The sequence below is a fragment of the Lissotriton vulgaris genome, chromosome 12 (assembly GCF_964263255.1).
Source record: "Lissotriton vulgaris chromosome 12, aLisVul1.2, whole genome shotgun sequence".
In the NCBI taxonomy this organism is placed as follows: domain Eukaryota; kingdom Metazoa; phylum Chordata; class Amphibia; order Caudata; family Salamandridae; genus Lissotriton; species Lissotriton vulgaris.
This window is the reverse complement of record NC_141700.1, coordinates 169,881,833-169,906,354: the sequence shown is the minus strand read 5'-3', so window position 1 is coordinate 169,906,354 and position 24,522 is coordinate 169,881,833. Positions and strand designations below refer to the sequence as shown.

General features: G+C 43.1%; 1 protein-coding gene across 3 annotated transcripts in view; it reads left to right on the top strand.

Annotated features, from left to right (window-relative positions):
• The window catches only part of ADCY7 (adenylate cyclase 7), a 565,990-nt gene that overhangs the window by 69,901 nt on the left and 471,567 nt on the right, over positions 1-24,522 (top strand). The window contains exon 1 of one of the 3 annotated variants that reach the window (XM_086947702.1): positions 11,180-11,472. The exons of 1 other annotated variant lie outside the window; for it this stretch is intronic. The gene's annotated coding sequence lies outside the window, so the exon portion shown is untranslated. Of the gene's footprint in view, positions 1-11,179; positions 11,473-24,522 lie in introns of those variants that run through there. One more of the 3 variants, XM_086947701.1, reaches the window with a different exon arrangement.

Genomic DNA, 24,522 nt, shown 5'->3' with positions numbered 1-24,522 from the left:
AATAGTTGTGAATATAAGTAAAGTTTAGAAAACCTTTTAATGTATACAGGAAGGTTATTGGCTTTGACACTGAGTTAGTTTATATTAATGTAATTGGTTTAGTGATGTTGAGTCAGTTTCTGTGATCCGTGTACTTCAAACACAGGCAATGGCCTCCAGTATTCCTCCACCTGGGAAACAAAGGAATCAATCCCTCACTCAATGTCCTCGTTTTTCTTTAGGGTTTGGTTTTAATTGGGTAGATGTACTCTGGAAGTGTGGTGTGGGACAGAATGTATCCTTCAGACAGCACCATATATATACTGTTCAAGCAGTATAGTTATTTTGTGAATGATGGACTTTTATTACTATTCTAAGTATCCGAAGTAAGTTTTATGGCATTAAGAGTTCACTTCTGAATCTGCATCTACAGGTCCTCTGTAACTAGGCTATGTCTCAGTCTTATACAAACTGGTGAAGGTATACAATAAATAGGCTGATCCCGGCTATATAGTCCAGTGTAGCATCCGCATGTAAGTATTCTTTGGGAGGATAGTTTGATACCCGCAGTGCCTTGTTGTACTGCCTCATGGGAGCCACATGTGGGCGTCTTAAGCAGTTCTGGAGTTGTGCGGTCCTGATTGGACAAAAAGTTGTACTCTTGGCCAGGTGGGAGGAACAAGCAGCAGGTGGGTTTGGTGAACAGGCCCATAGTCTTGAACTAGAAGCAAAGTGGCTGAAGAGGTCTTCGGCGGGAGATGCAAAGAGCACTTCACCAATTCACATGGATGAAATGTGGCAATGCAGGATATACCAAATGGGCTCAGTTGATCAAATTATGTAGAAGTGCCACGATGAAGGGTGTACCCAATGGGCTCACATCGATAGTGGTACAGACAAATCTGTGTCTATGCAGGTTGTAGTATACGGACACCCGAACATCGAGCACTCAAGGAAATAGCAGTCAATCAGAGGGCAGCATACTGGCTCCCAGAATCCTTGGGCACAGGAACATTACAGCAAATGCAGGGTATGGGTATCCCAGGCCTCACATGATCATCAGTTTCAGGAGAAGTTCTCATGTAGCTGCAGCAAGCTAAGGCTGCTGTCATCAGGTACTGTTCACAAGTGGAAACACAGGTCAGACTCCTGGTCTTGGCAGGTTCTGCATCTTGGACCTTTTTACAACAAGAATTTGAACACATATCAGGTTCCAGGTAAAGAGGGAGATCCACCACAAGAAGGTCAGTCTCCTGAGTCCTTGAGCATCAATGTTTATTCTTCTTTTCTGGGTGTATCTGTATATTGCGGTATGTAGACGTGCAGCGCTCCTTGAAGTTGAACATATGTTCAGCATATATGCATTCAGAGACGTTTTAAGGCATGAGCATAGTGGGCTCTGGTCTAGGGCTCTAGCCATTAAGGGGGGGGGATTATAGAGATGGCTCTGTTCTGCAGAGATTCTTGCCCTGATGGCCTTGAAACATTTTTAAACACATTGTTTTAAATATCATATACCTTTATTTATTTTTAATGTGGGCGATGTGTGAGTCTATTACAGAAATTTTGCAGAGAAATACTGTGTTTCTGTTTCATGCAACACCCATAAAAAAAGTTTCTTTTAGATCAAAAAAGGACCTCATATATGTGAAGTGAAAGGGCGTCACGGAGATCATTTGCAGTAATATTACTGAGCAGTTCTGTGTTACAATGTTGAAAAAACACATCACTATCCCTGAATACTAGATATAAACATATTTTGAATTTGGATGAGTGTGCCTGTGCACTGTCAGTGACCTGGCAAAAGGGGGACATGAGAGCAGAAACTGGAACATAAATTCAAAGCTGTTCTGAACAGGGCCCACAAATATTCACTTGGCCCAGGGCCCCTAAAATCCTTAAGATGTCCCTGTATGCACTCCTGGGGCAGTAGGCTCAAATTCAACAGTCTAGACAGATTCAAAGTTAGACTCGGGCACTGGGGGGGGGGGGGGACTAATTAACTTAGAGTGGATTTTCTTTTCAGTGTGTCATACATCCAGAGCAACTAGTCACACGTGAAGTTGTTCTTCAAAGTTTGTGTTTCTAGGTGACTTCTCTCAAGCACCACCAAGCTCAGGCAGTATGGTTGGGCAGACCGCCCCCTTCACTGTATGAGGTGGGCGGTCTTGCCGTACAGTTTGGCCATCAATTGTTTAAGGTATTGCTCTGCTCACGTCACAGGCTGACGTTCCCCAATTGGTTTTACTCAGGCTGATGAACTACAAAATGACTCTCCTATTCCCTCCTTGATGATGATGATGATGATGATGATTCAATCCACAAATTTTCGCTTAATCTAAGGAGCACCAAAGAGGACTCTGTGGGAGAGGGAGACAATAGCACTGACTATGACTGCACTCCATGAAGCAGCTTACAACCTTAGGAGTTACATACGGCTGATGGGGACCCCAACACGGGTACCCTGCTTCACGTGTACCCAAGCACACAAGGCCTCACTGACTGGCAGGGGGTCGTGTCGTGATATGATGTGCCAGGGAGAGACAATTGTCAATCTACCCAGTAGAGTTCTGGTATGAAGGCCAGTATATCACTACTATACTCCACTTCCACCAACTTTTAGTAGTGTCATGGCCTGTTTATGGGGCTGCTATCCAGCCACGTCAATGGAAGCGCCATTTTGGGTGGATCTCAATCGCCCAACAGAGTTTAGCATTCTATTAGTGCGCAACTACAATAATCCGCTTCTGCAGAAGGAAACCTGCCAGGTCTACAAGGATAAAATAAGGAGAATTTGGGAACAGTGCCATGGAGCTTCGAACCTACAAGTGGTGTGGAGAAAATGCCCGTGATTATTATTTGAAATGTTGATATCTGGTTGTTTCATTCAGTATTTATAAGTAACCAATAGAAGTTGCACCAGGGTATGATTCATGCATATTGTCCTTAGCGATCCACCATCAGGGTTCTATGTGGCATTACACTGGACATGCTCTGTGGTGCCTTGGTTAGGGTTCAGTCTTGCGTGATGCTCCTGTCTGTTATGTCCTCTTGCGCTGACCCTTGCAGTGAGTAAGTTCTCCCACTTTGCCCATCCTGGGCACTGTTGAGTTTGGTATCAGCAAGAGGAGAGGGGTTGGCGGTGCGGGCCCAGTTTCTCTGACGTACTAGAATCAGGCTGCTGCTTATGATGGGGATGCCAGGCACCCAGCGCAGAGGATGGTGAAAGGGTGGATTCAAATCTGCGTTCTTTCCCCTGAGACCCTGCGGTTTAGAGCCAGAACTCCTAACCCCAGGACTAAAGTAGATGAAACCGGACGCAGCTCAGTAACTGTCTTAAGGAGCGACGTTTCCCACCGGGATTTTAAATGCCTGGAAAAAGTGTCGCCCCATTAGCAGCCTCCTGTTTATTTACCGCTGAGGATCTAGAGGACGAGCACGGTGTGGGAACAGGACAAAGTAAACAGGACTCCTAGAGCCGTATTTACTTTATATTCATGCCTCTGCCTTCATGACCCCTGAGTCCGAAGATTGCAGGTGCATTTTGGGGGTGTGTTTTGCTTCGGGCATCTGCAGAGCACATGGAGGCCAATGTAAAGGTGCTGTGCTCTTCTGATGCTAATCTTACATTTCTCTCTTTCTCTTTGGAGAGGGAGAGAGAGATAACGAGTTGCTGGCACAAGTTTTAGTGTTTCGTGGTAATACTATTATAATATCTGCCCAAAAGGCAAACCAGCAATGCCAGCACACACATACCGTGGCTACGAGGACTTCTGAACCTCCAGCAGATCCCTAGCTGAAGCTAATTTGGGGGAGGCTGGTACATCATCGATTGCACACTGGCACGGCTCTGAAGAAAACTGTTAAGTACAAATCTGCAGCGGAGAATGCACACATCGTTTCAGGGACATCTGAAGGGTTTTGGGGCCCTGGGCCAAATTACTTTGGTGGGCCCCTGTTCAGAACAGCTTTGAGTTTATGATTGAATTTCAGCTCTTTCATACCCTCTTTAGCCGGGTTACTGGTTGAGGCCAGGCCCTTTGGTCCAAATTTTAAATGTATTCACATCTACCTTTCAAGGATCGTGTGTTTTCAATGTTGTAACCCAGCAGCATCTCAATAATTTTACTGCAGATAATGTCTGTGACATCCTCCCTTTTCTCATATGTAAGGTATTGTTGTGATCTAAAAGAAACTTTTTTATTGATGTTGCATGAAACATAAACACATTTTTCAGCAAAACGTCTGTAATAGACTCTCAGACATCAATCACATAAACCTTCAATTCAAGAAAATAGGTATTTAAAACAGTATGTTTCAGAATTATTCAAGGTCATCAGGGTAAGAACAGGGCTGTGTATCAGGGGGGCCTTGAAAGGCTGGGGCCCTGGGCCAGAGCCCACTTTGCCCATGCTTTAAAACGTCTCTGACCAGTTTACTGGTTTTTGTAGAGCTCCCCACGTAATAAAATCTGGGAGCAGCCCCGCAGCAAGGTGAAGATGTTTAAAACACCCCCATGACACAATTTTCCTGAGCAAACTGTATCGTCCTCCATAGAAAACAAAAGTTGAGGCTATGGATGGAACATATACGGTTAAAACATGATGAGGAAAAGTGCAAGACTGAACAGCTAATCTAGGAAAATTAAAAAAAGAAACCAGTCAGCAAAACGAGTTACAGCATTGTGCTGGAAATTCCTACAGCCAATTGGAAAAGAGATTTGGGAGTATTGTGAATGGCTTTCGAGCTAAAAATAACCGGATTGGGGGTGTGCGTGCTGGAGATTAGAATATTGTCAAGCAAGAGTTCTTGACACAGCTTTACCATAGGTTTTCAATTCTAACTCTATTCTGACATAAGAGAAGGGTGTTTGAGATTGCTAAAAGTTGTTAGGGTCAAAGTCATTTGTCTCTCCTCTTTTTTTCCTATAAATGTTTTTTCGTATTTAGTTGGTACAAATAACAGGTAACTATGACTGCAAATGATCCCACCTTTCTCAGAGGCATTCTGAACATTTTTCCACATCCTGGCGCCGCCAATGACCAGTAACCCCCACATGTTGCTCTACCCTCCTTCAGTGTTTAATTTAAGCCGGTGGTTGAGGGGGGAGGGGTGCTTGCATCAGGACTCATTTTCGGGACCTGTACTTATTTTTTTTTTATCAGACTTTGACCAAGAGAGAGAAAAACAAAAGGAGGAAATGAAGAGAAAGACAGGAGAGCGGTGAGAAATGTTGAAAGTAGGGCTGACAAAGAACCTCCCAGAGTGAGATAAAGATTCAGGAAGTTTCTGGTGATGAATTAAAGAGGGATGGCAAGGAATCCTGACATGTAATTTGCACTCCAACATTCTATAGCACCGACTGCAGGCTCCTGCCCCGGCACATATTCTTTTATGTATTATATCATATTATTTTATCATATTATTATTTTCCAGTGGTGAGGTGTGATGCAGCGGCCAGGGCAGCTGACTTCGGAGCACAGGGTTCACGGTTCGATCCCCAGGCTCCGGCGGCAGCTCAGCTCAGCACCATGTGGCCCTGGGCAATAGCTCACTTAATTTCCACGATGGCCCCCAGCGCCTTGAGACCCGTAAGGGTGAGTAGTTCACATTTTACAAATACGATTTAAATTTTTTTTTACAAATTGCGCCCTACCAGCTTTGTTTGGAAACCAGAGCAAAAGAGGACCTCCTGTACAGGGGTGATAGAGGAAACCGTTTTACCAGGCGCAGCACTAAGGAACCTCTCCATTGTAGCACAAGCAAATTCTGTGTGTGCTGGTTTGATTTGTGTTTTTTTTATTTGGGAGCATATTGTTGCCCCAGACAAGCCAAACACACTAGCTGTTGTCCAAGCTGGTGCCACCAAGCTCATCTTGCTTGCACATTTAGACAGATGAGCACCAGGGTAGGTTAGAATGTTACTGAGGTGACGTGTTCATAGCATGGAAACTGAAGGAGCCAAATGTGGTTTAATCTTCCCTCTTATTGGAGGGGTGGGGGTCCGATCACAGACTGTGAGGTGAAACTACTTTGTTGGGGTCTTTCAACACCGAGGCTCAAACAAAGCATCGGCTGCAGCGTCTACCTGGAATGCGGTGGACTAAGTGGCAGCTGAAGTCTGATAGCACTGCTTGTCCTAAAAAAAACCAAGCACTGGCATAGCCAATAGGTCTCCCCTTTGGGACCTTATAATGTGTTTAGTAACCCAGTACAATATCCTTGGTGAAACAACATCAACTGTTGCATGGCTAAACACTTATAAGGTCCCAAAGGCGAGACTTATTGGCTATGTCAATGCTTGTTCTCTTTGTCGCTGTTTTCCTATCCGTCTCTTATCATTTTCCTTGTTTCTGCATTTCTCTCTGTTGAGCTGAGTCAAGTCTGTTGATGAAACATAAGTGTGACCCCAAACGGAGTGTCGGTGCCCAACCAACCCCTGCAACAACTGGCACAAAAGAAAACAGTGGAGCTATCTTAGAATGTAAGCACAAAATACTTAAAGATCAGTGGTGTAGATAATTATTTCGTGATAAATTACAGCATTTACTACAAAGGAAAAATCTAGAAATGTATGTTTTTTCAGGTGCTAGAGCCAGGGCTTTAGAGCTGTTGGCACCTGGTATAACAATCATTTTTGATCCCCCCCCACCCCATGTCCGCCTCCTTGGATTCTCTCACTACCACCGAGCATGTGTCCTTCATCTCTCCAATCATAAGTTATTGCTAAACAGTGCTCACTCCTGAGGTCGGCGCCCCCTCCACAGGTCAGCGCCCAGTGCAGCTGCACCAGTCGCACTGCCCTAAAGCCGGCCCTGGCTGAAGCTAGGATTAAAACCCAAGTCCTAAAGTCAATAACTGAGCCACAAGGCCACACTCCTTAGCATTTACTCTGACTTGGATGACCTGTGTACTGGTGTGGATTCTGATGTTCAATTTCTGAATTTCTGAAATACCTTCAGTGTGTCGAAATTAAACAATGGCATTATTTTAGGCGCTTTTTATGTAACTCAGTTGGTCTGAGGATAAATATATAATAATAATAATATAATAATAATAAGGGAAGTTTGTAAAGCGCATGGTTACGCTGAAAAGCGTGTCCCCGCGCTGAAGGCAACTCAAAATGTTTCTCACTGGGGTCTAGATGCCTATTGTGTTTTCCTTTTTTGCGTTGGGGGTGAAACAATTACTTTAAATATACTCTTATTGCTTTATAGGCCTCACCACATGATAATGTGTTACTCTCTGTGTGTTGACTGGCAGGCGCCATGCCCAATGGCTTGGATCACTCTGCAACTTTTTAATTTGGTGGCTTTGACTCATGAAAGAGGGAGGCCATCCTAAAATATGCGAGTGCGCAATGAGCTGTCGGGGTATATTGTAAGGCCATTTTTAGGTCTAGCTCTGGGCAGCATTAGTTTAGTGAAATAACTCATTCTATCAATTCCTTAAAAAGGTACAAAAAGACAACGTACATAGAAAGAATGGTCTTTACCTGGGTTTTTCATGGCTTGCCATTGCTTGTTCATCGGGGCCATGACATTTCTAAGATATTAACCACACCAAGTACCCGACACTTCAGCTCAAAAAGGGGTAACATAAGCACATTAGTGTGGCTGCTCAGGAAAACCTAGATTGCCTAAACGTTTTCCTTGAAAAGGACAAAGGCCCTCATCCACTGAGATGGCATGCTTCGTCATCGGCCCCCTCCTCACTAATCTGTAGGTTACCACGGTGGGCTCCCCCAGGAGCTCATGTGAGAGGGTTGTGAAGAGCACCCCCCAGCTGTTAAGGTATCTGGGACCTTGCAGATACATAAGTGATGGTTAGGTAATAGTCAGTGTACTGATACCTCTCTACTGCATCAATAAAAGCAAATGCACTAATCCATGTAATGTAACCCCTCAGTGACATATAGTTACATTGCCCTATTTGTGTTTCTGTTACATTTTGATTAGGGAGATCAAGTAGTCTCTTTGTTGAACTGCAAAGGTAAACGTGAAGTGTGGCTTCTAATGGAGATCCAGAGCGTGTTCTTTTATGCATTGACTTTGCTGACATGATGGCATTTTGATTGCTGATTTATGGCTTTTTGGTTTAGGGAGTACTTGCTGTCTGGATGCCTCAGCCTGTCATCGGGCTACAGTGTTGTTGACTAATTGCCTTTGTATATTAATTTGTTTTACTTTGTTGGACTTATAACCTCTTTTGTTCCTGAAGTAAAGACATGTGGTCACATAGGCTTTCCTACAAATGCAATGAAAATAAGGGCTGTTTGCCAAAATGCTCTTGTTTTAAATATTTTGCTATGTGTGCCTGTTCAGATCACCACCTGCAATGCCAATCGCACCTTAACCCCTTTTCTTTTTCCTCCTGTGTGAGGGTACTACTTAATGCTAATGCAGTTTATTCAGCAATGAGGTCCGATTCCATCTTCAATAATTATTTCTTGGCCCGCTTGGCACTCCACACACGTAGCTGTGTACTACCATTCAATCCCCCTAAGAAAAAGACAGAACTATTGGCTCAGGCAGCTTGTTCTTAACTGGGGTCACACATTTTTTTTAAAGATTGTGTCTAAGTTCTCCAGTGGAAAAGTCCCATCACTGAAAAGATTGATTTATATTACCACCATGTTGCCCTCTTGTATGATGAGCTACTTCCTGACGGAGATGTATGTTTCACACGTGTGATTCGGCTCTCTCTGATCCTCTTGTGCCTTTTGAAACCTGTGAGTTGCTATACTCCTTTTCTTTATTTATTTTGTATTCTTATTTCAGAGTTTAATATAGCATGTCATGCAACCTCCTTACCTCTGGAGTCTTGTCTTGTGGAGGTTGCTTAATTTCCCGGTACATTGGATGACCATTACAAGACAGTTTGGTTTGGGGGAATGCCAGGCTGCCACAGAAGTGACAAAAGCTACTTAAAAAAAACAGGCATCAGCAAAGCTAATGTGGCTTGCCTTTGGGACCTATTGGTTTTGCCAATTACTTTTGGCTGCGCTGTACAGCATCTGGACATTGCAATCTTGTCAAAATAAAAAAGAAGCGATGGTGGTCGTGCCATTCGACTGATGTGCGCATGTGCCAGAACGTATGTATGGCCCTGCGGAATGGAATGGCTTGGGCGCCATTTCCTTTATTTATTTTTGTTTGCTGGATAGGTAAATAAATAATATAAGTAGTGTTACAGTGTCAGTTTAAGGGGGAAAAAGGTCTGCAGGTGATATGGGGTGGGTAAGGGGAATAGAGGAGTGGGTGAGAAGACGGGAAAAGCAACCCACAGATGGTGGGATGGAGAATCACAAGAAGAACCAAACACCACAGAAGCACATGGGTGAGAGCGAGCAACACAGAGAGCACTGAGGGGGAAGAGAAGCACACGGGCGAAAGGGAGAGCAACAAGGAGTGGGAACGGGGAGAGAAGCACACAAGGGAGACAGCTGGAAAACATATGTACTCTTGGCGAGTGGTTAAACAAAAGGAAAAAGTAGTTCCTTAAAAGTGAGCAGTGGAAGGACACAAGTATAAAGGATATGCTGCAGGGAGGGACAAACACAAGTTGGACAACGCATCAAACCATCCAATAAGAAGCAAGCAAATGAGAGTGATGATAAAGCCAACCAATGGTAAGCAACAATGAATTTTAAGGCCTCTATAGGATCTTGGTAAGCTCAAAATAGATCTTTTGCAACCAGAAACCTTGTGCTGTCTGGTAAGCTTGACCTGATAAAATACTACCCCTCACCCATTCATTTGTTTAAGGAGCCTTCCCTGCAGTATTTCACCCTCACGAGCCCCTAGATTTTCCAATCTTTGTTCCACTTTTCCATTTACCTACTAGCAATCAAGCCCCATTCTCCAAAGCCTAGGGCAGAGCTCGGCCTTTGGTGTCTCCCACACATGTGCCCGGCCACGCTGTTTACAGGGCAAAGGACTCGCAGGCACACCTGCCCTTCACTTGATTTTGAAATGAGGAATACTCGGCGAGGAATCTCCACACCACCGGCCAGTCTTTTGGCGCCACCTAGTGTGTGTCTTTTGAAGAAGTTCATTGAAAGGGCCGCAAGGTTAAAACAAAATATACACTAATGCAGGCTTCTCCAATGAGTGGCCCGTGAGCTACTGATGGCGCTCAAGTTTCCAATAAGTAACTCCTGTGTGCTCCCAACATACTAAATTAGAAGCTTTTACTTGGCTAAATTAATTTACATTAATAAATGGAAAAGTGTGCATTCGAGACGGAATGTGTGTATTTTTAGAACTCCCACGCTGATGTTCGGAGAAAAAAGTGGATTTCCAAAATATATTTAAAGTTAAAGCTCTCAATATATAATGCGTACCATTATGATTGACTTAAACTTTGTAATCCTCATTGTTTTAAGTAACGATTCCTAGTCATTGACATACACACGTGCATGAGTCATTGCCTATGTACATGTTTCTGATATAAAGCGCTCTGACACGACACATTGGGATGAGTAGCGCTATAAAATAGATAAATGCAAGAGCTAAGGGGAGATGAGGGGCACTGTCGGAAGGCTGCCGTGTAGGAGGAATCTGTGAAGAAGGAAGTAATTGGTGGTTGTCAACAAAGATTGGCACACCGGGCACCCCCAACGCAAAAGCCAGCAGCCCTACTTGGGAGTCTTAACAGAAAATGCCATCAAGTGGTATTTTCAAATGCATGGCAGTGGAATGCTGCATCCCTACCAGTGCCTTTCTTTTTGCTTCTTTGCCATTGCAGGCACCCGCACGTGCCAATTTCATGAACCTCTCGGATTAATTCAGTGTTCAGAGATTGATTGGCACGCGCTTACCGCTCGCCCTGCTCTCTCTGTCTGGGCCTTGTTACCCAGTGCATGATGAAGACCGTAGTTTCCGGTAGGGAGCAAAGCGAGAAGGCTCTGTCATGGTCTTAAATGGCTTAATTCAGGATAAGGAAAGCCATTAAGGTCAATTACAGGAAAGCCACAAATCATTACATTAAAATAATGCAATTATAAATAAATCCCCAGCGTCCCAGCACAAGAGGATTTCTTTCGTTTCTGACCTTTCAAAAGAGAAGCTCGGTTTGCAATGAAAAGAAAGAATGGAAACGGAAGTGCAGCAGTACTAGATCTGGCTGCTGATTTGCATTCGGTGGTGTTGCCTTGTGCAGTTTGGCTGTTTCCCTGAGCTGCGCCTCCGTTTCACTCGTCATTCAGACTTTGCGGTCTGTGTGTGTAAGCCTGTCGTTTCGAAAGCGGGCCCGGGCCGCTCCGTGAGGTGCTAATGGCGACGACGCACCCCCGGATAGAGTGTTTAGACTGATTGCGTCACTCAGGTTGATGGTCATAGGGAGCATGAAGTGTGACGTGGGTGTGTCAGAGCGGAAGTCTCTGTTCCGCTGCGTGAGGCGCGAGACCCGAGTGCGCACGTTCTTGCCGAACCAGCAGAAGTGTGTGGTTGCTGCCAAGGCTCTGTCGGGCATCGCATTCTACAACGCGCTGTAAGTCATTTTTTTTATCCGAAACATTGTTAAGTGGAACAAACAGATATGCATTTTAAATCATGAATTGGCAGGTGTTTTTAACCTTCATGGCCGTTGGGGCGAAATGTACTCTTATTGACTTAGTGTGCTTAATTTGTTTGATTTGTGGCGAGGTTGTGTAGCTCATAGAAGGGATCTTAGCTGTGATATTCGTTGGTGGACTGGGCAGGATCAAATTTCCAAACAGTCTTTCATTTATTCTGTTTTAGTATTTGGTTGTAGCCTGAAGCGAGCTTCAAAGTGCAGTAGCACAACAGGTGCGTGTCAACCATGATGTGCTTTACGTAAACGAGCATTGTTTCCATTTCACTATGAGGTAGGAGGCGGTCGTGACATGCCTTTGGGATAGAACACTATATGGTTGTCTTTGTTGGCATTACACAGATTCATAGTTGCACATCCATGTTGATTCATACGGAGAGGAAGTGATCATGCAATCATTGATTAAGTGGTAAAGCGTTGAAACCCTCTTCATTGCTAAATTCGTAAAACAAATATATAGGGACCCGAGGTTTTTCTTAGGAGTCCACCACAGGTGCTGTCTTGTCCTAGAGTCCACCACAGGTGCGGTCTTGTCCTAGTCTTGATTCCCCGCCAATGCCTCTTTCTTTTGCCACTCTCACTCCACTTTCTTCACCTCATTCTTGAACGTTCTGTTTTCTTCATGCTTTCTCCCTTTGTCACTGTTTTCTTATCCCTTGCTTTCTTCTTTCTCTTTTTTCTTCGTTTCTGTCTTTTGATCCGAGTCAGAATCTCACGATGAGTCCTGGGGACTCCCGTTCCCCAAATATGAGTGTCAGTGCCCAGCACCTGCGATCACCATCACAAATTAAGCCCTTGAAGCCAGATTTCCATGTTCCAGGTTTAGAAAGTAAACCTCTAGATTACATGTCTGATTTGCATTCAGGTAGATAGACAAAAATCCCCCTATTAGTGAAAGAGCTGTGAAACCCTTAGGAGAAGCCACCAGCACAATTGCCTCCACCTTACCAGGGTGGAAAAAAATTCCTCTGGTCTTTCCTCCTCAGCGTTCAGCATTTTCTCCTCAAATATGAGGTTTTTCTGTTACCACCCAACTCTAAACCATCCCATAAACCTCGATAGGAAAAACTGCTTCCTGGTTTGAGAAACAATATTTTGCCCTTAAGGGTGCGTTTGTAAAACGTGGATGCTATGGTGAAAGGTGGGAGGGTTGGTAGGGTTTGGAGTGCCACCACATAAAGAATCTTCCATGTCTTTCTTGGTGCCTGGTACGCTGAGAGCCACTCTGGCTGTACTGTGCTGACTTTAGAACTGAATGGCACATGCCACATCGTAATAACTATAACATAACCAAAAATATACTGAAGTATGGGAGTGAGTTTGTCGTATATTTTTTCACTGAGGAAAACAGTCCTTTTCCTTCGCTGTACAGTCACAAAATATTCTAAGAATGTTGTTTGGCATTATCCACTCGTGTATTTAAATTATGTATTTAGTAGTTTTGTTTAGAACCCAGTCAGATTAGTATATATCATTTACAAAATCATTATCTGATAGAAATATTGTGTTTTAAATATCGTTTACAAAAATAACGCCCCATTGGGTGTGGAGTTTCTGTTGTTACTTCCAGTGGGTGAATATTTTTCTAAACAATATTTAGGACATGGTATTTCTGTCAGAAGAGGTTATGTTAAGATATGCTGGCACACTACCCCACTAAGCCATTCCCTGAGAATGCGGTACAAGGTCACAGGGAGACATTGCTTCGTTTAACCTGTTGATGGAGTCTGACAAAGGGCCCTGTGCATTGAATCCTTTGCTTATGGAGGTATGCACAATCGATACGTCCTGCACAAATGGAGGCGATGGATTGTCAAACGTTATGCCTGAAATGGCCAGGTGAGCTCACTAATCCAACGTGCAGAGGTCTAAGTGGGCAGTTTGCGCTCACTTTAGGCTAGCCAATAGGGGAAGTACTGGACTTAAGAAGTAAGAGGGTTTTTATGCACTCCAGCCCTGGCTGCACATTGTGAAAGACCTTTTTTTGTGGCTGATGCTGCAATTTCCTCTCTGGGAGTTTCTTTGCTAAATGTGTTAAGTTTGTTGCGAGGTCATGTCGCTCTGTTTGTAAATCACTCCATAAAGCTACACCTCAATAACATTTTTTGAACTTAAAGCTACAGTGATCCATGAAACATGGTTTCAAGACACTTAGCAAATTTTTAGGTTGAGGTATTCTGGTAAAAATGATTGATTCTCTTCAGAGAAACTCTGTTTCTCCATTGACTGTAGAGAGGAGGCGGCTTGGTTTTCTGAGTGTCACCACGTTCAGACTCTGAAGCTCATTGTTTGGTCAGGGAAGATCAGGCACTCGTGGTGTGGGAATCTTTAAGCATTCCTCCTGGCCTTTTAAAGGTCATGTGAGATGAATACGATGTGGAACTCGCCACCAGAAATCAAAAGAAAACATCTTCTAACTCAGATATTATTATCCAGGCTTACGTTTCATAGCATTTCCTAGGGCAGTTATAGGTCGAATGAATATGAGTTGCAGGGACAGGTAAGTCATGTGACAAAAATCTGGCAGAGGATCAGATGTCTGTTTAAACTTTCGGCTAGCCTACAGGCTAAGGCATAAATAAGCGCTGCCCAATACACCAAGGATTTTGCCGGTTTCCAATGTGGTCTTGTCTAAGGAGTAAAAAGCTGGTATGAACCTTGGTGCATATAGAAAGGAATAACACACGAGACCCACGCCAGGTGTACCTTCTCTCAGTTACACCAGCAGGACATCTGTCCCAGCCACACCTATAAGTGGGCTTCCCATGCCCCACGAACAAGAAGGATTTCCCAGCCACTTCGACATGTAAAGATTCCCAACCACATCGAAAAAGGGCTGTCTGGGGCGTGGCAGCAACAAGGCTCTCCCAGGCACAGGACGGAGAAAGCTGTTCAAGCCATGCCAAAAAGAAGTTTCTCCCATCCACGCCAACAAGGTGGCTTCCCCAGCCATGCCAAAAAGACAGCTTTCCTAGATACGCCAACAAGAAGGCTCTGCCACCCACACCACTAAGAAGGCAGTCCCAGATCGACTATCAAGAGGTCTCGGTCAGCCACTTCGATAAGCAGACTCTCCCGCCCCATCGGAAAGACGTCTCTCCAACAATAACACACTCCAAGCCACACCAACAAGAAGGCTGTTTAAGCCACACCAAGCAGGCTCTCCCAGCCACTTTGAAAAATAGACTCTCCTAGCCATATCAAAACTAGGCCCTTCCAGCCAAACCCACTAGAAGGTTCTCCCAGCCATACTTGCAAGAAGACTCAGTTCGCTACACCTTGGAGAAAACTCTTCGGGAACGCCACTAAAAAAGCTCTCACCAGGCCACTTAGAAGGCTGCCATACATTCTTATGCTTCCAAGCCCAGGGACCGCATATTTAGCTCATGTTTGGTTAATGCTGTGTTCCTCCTGCCTAAACCTCTAGCTTCCGTCAAGAAGCAAAATAGGCAGTTTCCATCAGAGTCTTAACAATGGAATGACCTTAAACTTTGATGCCAAAGTCAATGAGGTGTCCGAGTTTGAAGAGAAATTGGTGGTCTCCAGTGTCATACACATGTTGAGCCAGTGTTTTGTACTGACAGAACACGTACTGCCTCAAATGCTGGAGTCAAGGCTCCTGACTTTGACCTCTCCGTGTATAGAGCCAGCTATTGGTGTATTATATTAGAAAGTATTGTATTGGTATTTTAATAAGGCATATCTACCCTTTGCAAATCCCAAAGCACTTAAAGTACAGTTAATATACACAATTGTAGCTTGAAGATACTTTAATAAAATTCCAATATACATAATATAAGTTCATAGTTCACAAAAGGTTTTTTATGAAAGACCACCAAAAAGGTTCTTGATAGTCACTTCACAAGTCACAAAGGTCTCCCCCCCCCATTGCTGAGTGAGTTCAGTGCTGAACTCCCTTAGCACATATTTTGGACCAAAAATTAAGACATTTTGCATGTTATGAGATGGAAATAAATATTCTTCACCATGAAATGTGCTGTGTTATCACTTTCTGTAGCAACTGAGGTTTAAAGGAAGGAGACTGACAGAAGGACAATCTGGGCAGAGGAGATGGCCTAGGCTCACTGTTGGTAAACAGCACCCCCGTTGCACCTTGGGGTTTACGTACGTACTTGTTTTTACCTGTGCATGTATGCAAGTGACATGTTAGGTGCTAGCACTCTTACTTAACTATATTCATTCAATCAAGCATTGAAAAAAGTGGCGCTCGCTACGTTGCACTTATTCAGCTGCAGCAAGCGCATGGCCCTAATGAGCTGTCTTTTTTTTCTGTGGTCTCATCAAACCCCCATTCTCGCCCTAATGATATCAGCATAGGTGGTAAACTGGCTATGAATTTACTGGGACAATGCTACATTTTTCCATTTCTCCAAGTCTTTGTTAGACAGGGAGAGATGCAGTTTTTCCTAGAAGTCCACTGCAAGTGATGTACTGTAATTTAGGTTGTGTTGTTTTTTAGTGTTTCAAATAAAATTTTGATATGTGAGGACTTGCTACTTTAAAATTCTGAATTTATAGTGTATTACTATGCCTTTGTTTTGATTTAGAAATGCCCTTTTCTGCCTGTTTTATCTGGTGACTTCACACGTATGCACGAGCATGTGCATCCTCACACAAGGTTCATGGCAAGCAGTGTGAGCAACCCATCACCCTCTCCATCAGTGGCGGCGGCCCTAAAACGAAAGCGGGGGGGGCGGATGTCGCACGGGGCGGCGAGGGATGGGGAAAAAGACTGGGCAAATAAAACATTTTTAAACGTACCTTTCCTTTCACTTCTGCTGCCGCTGCCTCCGACGCATCCCCGGTGTTCTACCAGCAGTCTCTGGGAAACCAGGCTCCCTACCCAATCCAGGGGCTGCTCACATGCAATGAGGGCCACGTCAGGATTGGCCTGAGCAGCCTGGTTTGGCACTCAGACAGACCCTGGGAGCCTGCAGCTTTTCTCCTAGAAATGAGCATGTCTGTTTGGCCTGCCTAAGATGGCCGGCCAAACTTACATGCACACTTTCAAGTGCCCACCACTCCTCCCTGCCCCTCACTGACTCTGAAGACTGGGGCAACGCTCCTCCGCCATTACGGAGGAGCCACCACTGCTCACCATGTAGCTCTCTGTGCCTCGCAGTGCCTGATCACAAGACACTCCGTAGTGAAAAGCTTTAGGCATTCAGCTTCTCGAGTAAAAATCCCCAAAAAGTTCGTGTTTTTCTTTAAAGACAATTGTCATTATTTCCTTAGAGCATCTGAGCAGACGTTATCATGAACTTATCTGCTGCACAGTTGGAAGTGAGGCCACCCAATACTGATAGCTGCTCTCTTTGTTTCCAGCCTGTCTCTAACTTGCCACCAAAACACACAACACTGTGTCAAGGGCATTGTAATTATTCGATTCTGTTGCTGCGGCATTTTCCCCGTAATTACGGGTTTGCTCGCATTTGCCGCATAATCCATCCTCCGCTGCGTAACTTGTAGATTTGAACAAAAACATGTTTTTAGCGCAAGCACATCAAATGTTATTAAAAAAACGCAGCAACATGTATTACCGTGCCGTAAAAGGGCCTTCACAGGGGTTGTTGACTGCTTATTGCTGCATTGGTGTGTTAAAATGTTACTAATGAGGTGAAACTTTTGTCCAGACAGTGTTAACTTGAATAAAAATGACAAAATAGTGATTACTTTCACAAAAAGTGCCACATAGCCTTGCATAATTTGCCTTTTCTTGAGTCCTAATTTAGTCAACTCTGACGTATATTTTGGTCCTCGACTGTGTACTCTCCTCATCCAGACCTGCATCACAAATGGTCACTTACCTTGTATTGGAGATTAGGTCTGGTCGAGGGGTGTGGGAAGCTACTAAAGCAGGAACCACAATCTCTGTCAGGGGGAAAGACAAGCAAACCCCAAAATAATGTTAATATTGTTGTGCTTATTTTTTTACCATTCCTATACATTTATGTCTATGCACCCTTTATGTACCTCATGTTATTGTTGTGTTTACTCTGTAAAGCACTCTGATAACTTCGGGTCTAGTTTGCGCTACATAAAACTCACAAAAAAATAAAATAAATAAACCTGTACTTAACCCTCTGGTAGCTTGGCACAAACAAGTCGAGCTTAACTTAGAGGCAATGTGTAAAGTATTTATGCAGCACTTCAAACAGTAATAAAGTAAAAACACAATATATAAAAAAAATCCCACACCAATTTAGAAAAATAGAGTAAAATGTGATAAATAATTTGATACAAACACAAAAAAAATCCAGTCAGTAGAACTGGAGATATGCAATTTCAAAGTTTTAGGTAAAAACAGTGCCAGGAAGCACAAAACTCAAACTGGGGTTATCTGGTCAAAGTCCCAAATTGAGGCCATCTGTGACAGAGCATGGGCCAGATATAAGGACCAAGTTTGGCCCTCTGATCAAGAGTACCATAAATCCTGGTTGCAGAACGATGCAAGATCCTGCTTTCAGGATGTATTGCGCAGTGTCCGTTCCGAAGAGTTGCTAGCCTGCACTGCAAGGTACTGCATCATCATTCAGGAAGCCGTTGAGGAGGGGCTTGCAATGCGAAGTCCTGCATAGTCATTGAGGATCCCATCAATGAGGTGCTTACGATGTGAAGGCCTGCGTTGAGCATGCGTTGCACAGTGGCAGCTCTGGGGAGACTGCTGGTTGCAATGCGCAGTCCTGCATCGAGGATATGTCACACAGTGCTGTTTTTCCTAAGTGTAGCTGTGTTGCAGTGCGTCGCGCTGCGTTGGTTCTGTCCACAGGGCCGCAGCTGGGCTGGCAGAGCACATTGAGACCCACTTTCAAGGGTGCAGGACTTTGGTGGCACCACTTGGGGGACAAGACTCTTAGAAGACTGAGTCCAGATGCTGGGTTGAAGGTTTTTGAAGCCTATTGTGTCCCTGAAGCTTCTGATCAGGAGGCCACCCAACTGGCCCTTCAAGATGCAGGTCCAATCCTTCACTTATGCAGCAGGGCGGCAGGCATCAGACTTTCTGAGTCTACCATGAATACAGATGTGTTCTGAAGAGTTGCATCTGAGGGTCCAATATTCATACCTGGTGCCAACTTTGATTCTGGAGGTTTCAACCCCCATAGGTGTTTGGAATTTCCTGCCTCCCTGTCCTGATTCCAGATTGTCTGGGGTCACAATGGACTAGCGTCAAACCCTTTGTGAGTGTAGTACCACTTTACTAGAGACTTACAAGTAAATTAAATGTACCAAATGGGTGTAAGACAATTCTATCATGTTTACGGGGGAGAGGCACAAGCACTTTAGAACTGGTTAGCAGTGATAAAGTGTGAAAATTCCGAAGGGCAGCAAAAACAGGAGGATGGAAAGCAAGAAGATTGGGGAAAACACACCAAGGATATCAGGCTCCACTGTATTCAAGTGAAATTTGATACAGCTCCTGGATGAGTATGGGATTGGGGTCCAAATGGGCATCAGCAGTATTAGTTTCTTTTTCTTGGATGAGGTTTCTGGTATCTAACATGACATCAGTAGCTAGGGTGGACAAGTTTAATGAGTAGGGACCACTACAAGCATAGGACGCTTGAAAGAGTCAGCCGTGGGTTGTTCCACAGATGTGCAGTTCTTAATTTTCTGGATGGCATTGGGTATCGGATGTGTCCAGAGCCAGTGCATAATTAATTTTTAGGTCTGGTGTAGAGGTAGCTTTAGCTCTTTTCTTCAGCCTCATGTAATACAAATGAGTACTTATAAATTAATACAAACAGGGGAATTTAGTCTAGTTTGGTATCATTCACATTTTTCTTCTACCCTACAGAGCATGGGACAGTAGATAAGCCCTCTTTAGACATAGTGTTGCTTTACTGTGAGTGACAGCGTTTGTTTTGGCACATCCACCGAAACGTAGCACAATTTAGTGAAAGGCTGCTGGGCCACTCTCTATTTACATGTTTTTGCCATTCTTTTTTTTAAGATGGGTCATTATTAGTTATGTTTTGCAAACATGCACACACTCTCTATAAGGCAGCATTTTTTTCTTTTTATTATTTTTTACACCTATTGCGTATGTTTGCAAAAAAATTCATCACATAGCATGCTTGCCATGACCAGATTGTCGTGTAATTCCTATAAACCTATATAGGACCTGCGTGTTTAGACAACATACACTCTAGGAACGGTGTTCCGACTGATTCTAGACACCCCTGCTGGGTATGTTATCCTGTGTACCAGCAGGCTCACAGTGCCACTAGAAACCCCTCTTACCAAGGAGAGAATAGTTCTTGGCAACTATCGAACATGACAACCCTGATCCCTCAGGATCGTGGAAACAGTGCGATACTATTCGCTCAGTCACTCGTGCTCACTTTGTCTCAGAGAGATACACAGAATAAATGGTGGGGCGTTTTCAAATAAGCATTTATTGAACCAGCGTCATTCAGTGTAAAATAGTTGTGCTGAAACAACCATTAGACAGAAAAATATATAAATGATTAGAAGCACCAACAGAGTAAAAGGATGGTAGATTTCTACCATTGTGCTAAAACAATGAATACAGGCAAATATATAAAATACATGACAGTAATAAATGCATACTCCTACGATGCAACCCTAACTACATGTACCTAAGTTTACCCAAGATGTATGTAGGTGTAAAGCCAAGAATCCCTCTAGGATAAAGTCAACCCCGTTACCAGGAGTGAGAGACTGTGGGACCCCGTTTTGGTCTCGCGATTTACACTCGCAAGGAATGTCAGACCACTGCGAGCTGGAGTGTCTGCGTACAGGAACCTCAGTGTCTTGCGTCAGTGTGTCAGCATGAAAGTCCTTTTTTCCTCTGACTACCTCAGCAAGATATGGTGTTTATATACCCCAAGAGGTACCCTCAGGGGTTCTACCTTGCTGTGTCATGTCAGACTTAGGATGACGGAAGGAATGACCCTTATACATAGTTATTATGCAGGAGATGGTAGTCCTGCTGAGTTTCCAAGAATCCTCATGCATAATGGATGAGGCTAGTTTTCAGGGAAAACCCTTCGTCCTGTTCGCAGTACCATAACTAGGTAAAAGGTCATTCCCAAGAACCTTTATGCAGTGCAGTGGTAGGGGAGAATATAGTTGAAAGGGTAGGTTGCTACCTGAGCCTATATTGGGGTACCTATATGGAACATAAGATCTATTGTCTTTGCAAATTCCTGTTTATATCTTTTGTTTGCTCAAACACCCTCTTAATTTATTCTCATTCCCTTATATTTATAAATCACTCAAGCAGTGTATATAGACCAATGGCAGGCAGGGAAAAGAATGTTTCAGGTATGCTTTTCAGCACTACAAGTTATCAAGAAAAGGCTAGTGGAAAATGCACTTTTAGAGAGGCCCAAAAATGTGCAAGTAGGAGGAGAAGCATACAGACAGACGGAGGGCGTCCATTGTGCCACGTCTGTTCATGTCCTGTAGGGGTGCCCCGTGAATAGCTGACAGCCACAGCTGGAAAACATAGACACTGCCCTCCCAACCTGGACACATCAATATTGTTCCTTATGACATTTCAAAATTTGCCCACTCTTTCATTGCCGTCAGTGGTAATGAACGGGGTCAGAATGCATGCCCCCCTCAATCCTTGGCCTCTCTGTAGATCTCACAGAGCAATGGCAAGGTGGGTCAGTTGTAATTCTATGCAAAAGTGTATCGAGGGGGTACACAGCTGTCAAAATTGATGGGGCAAAAGGTAAAGAAAACGCAATCCCTACAGGTGAGTGGGTGCCTAGTGAATTGAAAAAGAAGCAAGGGAGTAAGTGCAGAAGAGAGTGAAAAGAGTGCTGAAGAGGAAAGAGATGAAATGTGAGACATACAGATGGAGTGTTTCATAAAGATATGAGGAGAAGAGGGCATAAGAGTTTAACCGTGAGACTGTAGAAGACAGTGAGTGGAATGAAGAGAACTGAAGTGAAAAAAATGCTCCGAAGACCACTACCCCCACCACAAATCCTAGTACGGTTTAATTATAAGGTTGCTTAAAATTTGCTTAAAATGTATTCACTGAAAAAATAAAAGTTTAAAGCGATGTTATAGTTAGGTGAAGATGTCAGTTGAAAAATTCAATTTAAAATGTGAAAAACTACTGAAATTCTCTATTTATAGTCCTCTCAAGTAACTATAACTCATTCACTAGGGTAACTATAATACATGGGATTCTGCAATCCCTGTATAAACACCAGTCTCTAACTTCTTTATAATCGGTAATTTGTGACCCACCAAGGGACCAAATGTAAAGAAAAGACATCAGAACACATAATAACTTACTGCAATTAACTTCTAACCTCAGCATAGATGAAAGCCAGGTCATGGAGAATAATTGAAGCAGCAATGGAAAAATGAACATTGTTTTTCTTTCTTCTGCTGTATTTTTCTAGCTAACAGTGACTGGCAGAAAGGACATGTTTGTTTTTTCCACTCCTTAGATAATTATAGAAAATTTAGAACCATTCTGCATGTTTCTACACATTCTAAGCTACTGTAGCTTTTTTGCTTAAATGACCTGTATTGAACTGGTTCTATTATCTTTTTGCAACTAATATCTAACAGGTTTTTATGTGTTTAATTTTGCACTAGAAGTTCTATTTTTATTCTTCATGTTTGCAATAGTGCTCTCTTTTGTTTGAAGGAGCTACACACCAAGGTTTTAAGTGGTTTGTGGGAAAGGTGATGGTTTGACAATGTATTATAAGGGCTAAAGTACCCTCTGCCATACATTATAAGGATATTGCAAATCACCCCGGAGTTCCATAACCTCATAAAGGCGCTTGGCCTTCTGTCTTGTTCATCTTTATGGTTATTAAACTCCTCAGTGACTTGCAATATCCTTATACTGTATGACAAGGGGTAATGTATCCTGTATATGTATATATATATATCAGCACAATATTCTTCCAAACCTCCTCATTGGCGAAAAGAAGAAGCGGACCCCACGGCTTGAGGCAAGGAAATGTTTTTATTGATCCAACCTCCTTTGATGACGCGGTTCGAGCATATATGCATATATATATGTGTGTGTGTGTATATATGTATATATGTATGTATGTATACATGTATGATATATAATGTGTGTGTGTCATGTCTCACATGCCCATAATCTTCATGATTGCTCATTGTAGGTGGCATAGCATAAAATTATGCCCCTCCTTGCAGAATATGATGAGGGGCCCGGAGTCTTCCATACTTCACACATTTTCATTGGCCTTGGCTTGAATGGGCCCCCCTGAGGGACTGCTTGTGTGTGCATGACGCCCTTGTTGTGGCCCTTTGTGTGCCCTTAGAATCACTTCTAGAGACACCACCGAGGACAATATATAGGAAATGGAATTAGTTTTATGCATTTATTTTGTGCAATGTACCCATCCCCCTTTATTGGGCAGTGCGTTTTAGCATTCTAGATAACCATTAGATGATTCAGTGTTATTTTAGAACTCCATTGTGTAAAAAATAAAAAATAAATACTTCATGGCGACTTTTCTGCATGCAATGTGTGCTTGCTTTCTTTGTCAGAGTGAAATTGGATCTGAAATCGTTGCTAGGGAAGTAGCTTCGTGTGGTTCATGTCCAGCGCAGCAGCCTGTTTTCAGCTTGATGTAGCATGGCCTAGCTACCCGACCACTGATAAACTGTTAGATAACTGGATCTGTGTTTTGGGTGTAACAAAAAGAAGCAGAACTGCAGAAGCTAACTTTCTCCATCACATGTTCAATGCATAAGCAGAAACGAGCTACTTCCTTTTTTCTTTCTCTCTACTCCATCAGCGATGGAAGTTTTGGCCTCTTTTTGATATAACCTTGTGTTTCATTCTTCTTATAAGGGCCCCCTGCTTGCACCGGAAGTGAATACTTACACATGGACACTGCAATGGATTCAAACCCAAGGTGTTTACTTCTTTTTTACCCAGAAAGGGTAAATATGGAAAAGTTAACACCTTAAACAGAGATCTAAAGTGGATTTAAAGAGATATATTAATAGCGTTCCTGAAGTACAATCTTTATATCATGCAGTTATTCGGGTAGGAAGTATAGGAGGCCCGGATGCAAGTCAGTAATGCCCCTCTTTAAGTAAGTAGTGTGCGATTTTGCACTTCACTGTATCAGTAGATGGAGAGGAGGACCTCTCAAGGAATTAAGAGTAAGTGAACAGAGTTGGTGAGTTTAAACTATGGAAAAGAATGTGCCCCCTTGTCAGCATTATGGGTCAGAATTCACCAGTTAGTACTGCCTTGTGCCCCCATCTTGTCTTTGATATATAGAAATACAGAAGGAAATGCCTTTTATAAAAAGAATATATAGCACATTAAAGGGAATCCTGAAGCAGATTCACATTTTTTCAGGCCAGTTTTCTTGATTTTAAAACATTAGAATCATTTACAGAGCTTATTTAATGTCCTATTATTTTATGAAAATTACATTTAATTTCTTTTTAAATGAAATCCAAATCAGTGCCTTGCATACTGTCACTACGCTACCATTGATCCGTTAATTACCATTCATATTGATAACCAAAGTTTAGATTTCATATATATGTTATTGTAGAACAATTACTGTTGAGAGTGCCATTGATGAAAATGGAGTAGCTCAGGGCCAATAATGGCTGAAATAGGCCTTCGGCTCCAATATTCCAAAGTTTGACTTTGTGTTTCTCCCTTTTTTATTCAGAATATTTTACCCGGTATGGATGGAATTGCCGAGCAGCCTTCTAATAACTTCTGTCTCAGGCTCTATTATTTGTTCGCTGGTATAGGACTTCACCTGTGCCTCTGGCTTATGACTTGGGTTCTTGGTCATTTTCAACCAGTATATTCATCAGTAATGGGATGTAATACACAATGAATCAAATGCTCCAGAGTTTTTCAATTTGAAAACAAAATCAAGAAATTTTGACTTTTGTAATAATCTTGCAATTGTCACTAGGTCAATAAAAGGAGGGTGG